Source organism: Globicephala melas, chromosome X (genome assembly GCF_963455315.2).
Source record: "Globicephala melas chromosome X, mGloMel1.2, whole genome shotgun sequence".
NCBI classification, from domain to species: domain Eukaryota; kingdom Metazoa; phylum Chordata; class Mammalia; order Artiodactyla; family Delphinidae; genus Globicephala; species Globicephala melas.
This window is the reverse complement of record NC_083335.1, coordinates 95,743,703-95,747,071: the sequence shown is the minus strand read 5'-3', so window position 1 is coordinate 95,747,071 and position 3,369 is coordinate 95,743,703. Positions and strand designations below refer to the sequence as shown.

At 41.3% G+C, this 3,369-nt stretch overlaps 1 pseudogene; it reads left to right on the top strand.

Annotated features, from left to right (window-relative positions):
• Window positions 1–563: 563 nt before the first annotated feature.
• Window positions 564–1,898, top strand: LOC115848354 (large ribosomal subunit protein uL4 pseudogene; annotated as a pseudogene).
• The last annotated feature ends 1,471 nt before the right edge of the window (window positions 1,899–3,369 follow it).

Genomic DNA, 3,369 nt, shown 5'->3' with positions numbered 1-3,369 from the left:
ATGGTATGTATAGTTTTTGTCCCCATCACATGTCATTGGACTAGCCCTTGCTGCTGACATATGAGAAAAAGCAGTTTGCCACTTTCAGGCCAAAGAATATGGGAGTCAGTATGCCACCTCTATGCTTTCTCTTTCATTCAGCAACATCCCGGAGAGTTTGTGTTGTGATGGTGGAACTAGAAGGTGGAACAGCCTGGATCCATGGGTCACCTGATAGTAGTGTGGCCAGGACAATGTACATAAGGTTTCATCTTCACAAAAATAAATATCTTTGTGTTAAGCCATTCAAAATTCAGGTTTTGTGTGTTGTATCATGCAGCAATCATTCTATCTTATTAACATACTCTATCTTATTAGCTACTTTCTTTGTTTGACCTATTTTAATATCTTAATAAGAAAGCTACTGATGCATATATTTTTGTGGCAAAAGAGTTTTAACAATATACATAAATTAAAGTTCTCTGCTTTACAGTATTTCTCCAAAATTCATGCCCTCACTGAGAGGTTACCACAAATGAGAGTCTAGTGTGTATAATTTAAAAGATGACTCTAGCTTTTCCTGTGGGAGCCGCCGGGTTGAGAGGAGCGTGGCCTTGTCCTCTCCCCGCCATGGCGTGTGCTCGTCCACTGATATCAGTGTACTCTGAAAAGGGGGAGTCATCTGGCAAAAGTGTCACTTTGCCTGCTGTGTTCAAGGCTCCCATTCGACCAGATATTATGAACTTTGTTCATACCAACTTGCGCAAAAACAACAGACAGCCCTATGCTGTCAGTGAATTAGCAGGTCATCAAACCAGTGCTGAGTCTTGGGGTACTGGCAGAGCTGTGGCTTGAATTCCTGGGTTCGAGGCGGCGGCACTCACCATTCTGGCCAGGGTGCTTTTGGAAATATGTGTCGTGGGGGCCGCATGTTTGCACCAACCAAGACCTGGCGACGTTGGCACCGCAGAGTGAATACAACGCAGAAGCGATATGCCATCTGCTCTGCGTTGGCTGCCTCGGCTTTACCAGCGCCGGTCATGTCTAAAGGTCATCGTATAGAGGAAGTTCCTGAACTTCCTTTGGTGGTTGAAGATAAAGTTGAAGGCTACAAAAAGACCGAGGAGGCTGTTTTGCTCCTGAAGAAACTTAAGGCTTGGAATGATATCAAAAAGGTCTACGCCTCGCAGCGAATGAGAGCTGGCAAAGGCAAAATGAGAAACCATCGCCGTATCCAGTGCAGGGGACCCTGCATCATTTATAATGAGGACAATGGTATCATCAAGGCCTTCAGAAACATCCCTGGAATTACTCTGCTTAATGTAAGCAAACTGAACATTTTGAAACTGGCTCCTAGGGGGCATGTGGGACGTTTCTGCATTTGGACTGAAACTGCTTTTCCGCAAGTTAGAGGAGCTGTATGGCACTTGGTGTAAAGCTGCCTCCCTCAAGAGTAACTACAACCTCCCCATGCACAAGATGCTCAATACAGACCTTAGCAGAATCTTGAAAAGCCCAGAGATCCAAAGAGCCCTCCGAGCACCAAGCAAGAAGATTCATCACAGAGTCTTGAAGAAGAATCCACTGAAAAACCTGAGAATCATGTTGAAGCTAAACCCATATGCAAAGACCATGCGCCAGAACACCATTCTTCGCCAGGCCAAGAACCACAAAATCCGGATGGATAGGGCAGCAGCAGCACTAGAAGCCAAATCAGTTGAGAAGGGGATTCCAGGCAAGAAGCCTGTGGTGGGAAAGAAGGGAAAGGAGGCTGTTTGCGTTAAGAAGCTGAAGAAGCCAAAGAAGCCTTTGGTGGGAAAAAAGCTGCAGTGACCAAGAAACCAGCAGCTGAAAAGAAGCCTGCTAAAAAGAAGCCCACAGAAAAGAAACCCACTACAGAGGAAAAGGCTGCTGCATAAACTTAAATTTGTTTATTCGGTAAAGGTCAAATCATTTTGGACAGCTAATTTTGAATAAAGACCTGATCAAAGAGGCAGTGAGAAACATAAAAAAAAAAAAAAAAGATGACTCTAGGATTTACAATATAGAGATGTAGTATAGAAATACGTTCTATTTTTAATTTAATGGATAAAAGTAACATGTTTTTCTTCTTGCCCTTGCCACTTAATAAAATGAATGTGGATCTTTCCATGATAACACATATAGATAACCTCACTTATCTAACTATACCCAAAGCAAGTATGTGTCATAATGAGTTTAACTGTTCTCCTACTAATTAGAAACTAAGTTGTTTCCCATTTGTTAATATGATTTACAGAACTGAAGTCAACATTTTGGAAATGCATTATAGGGCCCATGTGCATGCTTTCTCAAAGGAAAGATAATACAAAATGTAAATTGGGTTAAAGTGGAGAAGATTGTATATTTTTATAAATATAGCCCAAATTTATTTCCAACATTTTTCTTCTAGTTCTGTCTCACAAATTAATGTATTTTAATACCCTACACATTTACGGACACTTTAATTTACCAATCCTTTAAATTATAGTCAAACTTAAGAGTGAGAAAATATTGTCTCACTAATATTTTGTATTTCCTTGTTTTCTAATTAAGTTTAGCCGAAAATTATATTACAACCTCACTCATATTAAGCTGGATTTATACAGTGATTTCCTGAGTAACAGGATATTTCTTGGAATGCTTTAAAATTCTGTTATGCCAACATGGTATTTCTCCTTCATGTGAGAAGCAAGGATTCGATCAGAATGACCAAGTGTCAAGGAATAGGGCCAGACAGGAAAATCTTAGCTAGTGAGGATCCAAGAGGACAGCATTATGCAGGGTCCATGAGAGTCACATACAAAGCAAGTCCAGGAACCCCAGTGTAGGATAGCTGTCAGGATTCTGAATCCAGAGCACAGCATTATGTGGAGAAAGCACAGGAAGTAGAGAAGATGGGGAATTTGGGGGCAGGGGGGTGGGGAGGGTCCAGGACAAATTACATGAATAGGTTTGGGAAATGTCACCATTGCCAGCTGAGCAGTAGGGACATCTCAGTGTGGTGAGTCTACTGGATGAAAGGAATAGAGATATGAAAGACAGCCGCCTTACCTTAGAATACCCCCTACATACTGGGAGTCCAGTACACCCCTCTTGGTGTTCCAGGGCTAGTGGCTGTCGTGTGTGTGTGTGTGTGTGTGTGTGTGTGTAATAATAGCACTTAACGTGAAATCTACTGTCTTAAAACATTTTAAAGTGTACATTATTTTTTGATTATAGGTACAATGTTGTACAGCAGATCCTAGATCTTATCATCTTGCTTAACTGAAACTTTATGTTTGTTGATTGGTAACTCATTTCCCCTTCCCCTCAGCCCCTTGCAACCACCATTCCAGTCTTTAATTATGTGAATTTGACTATTTTAAATAA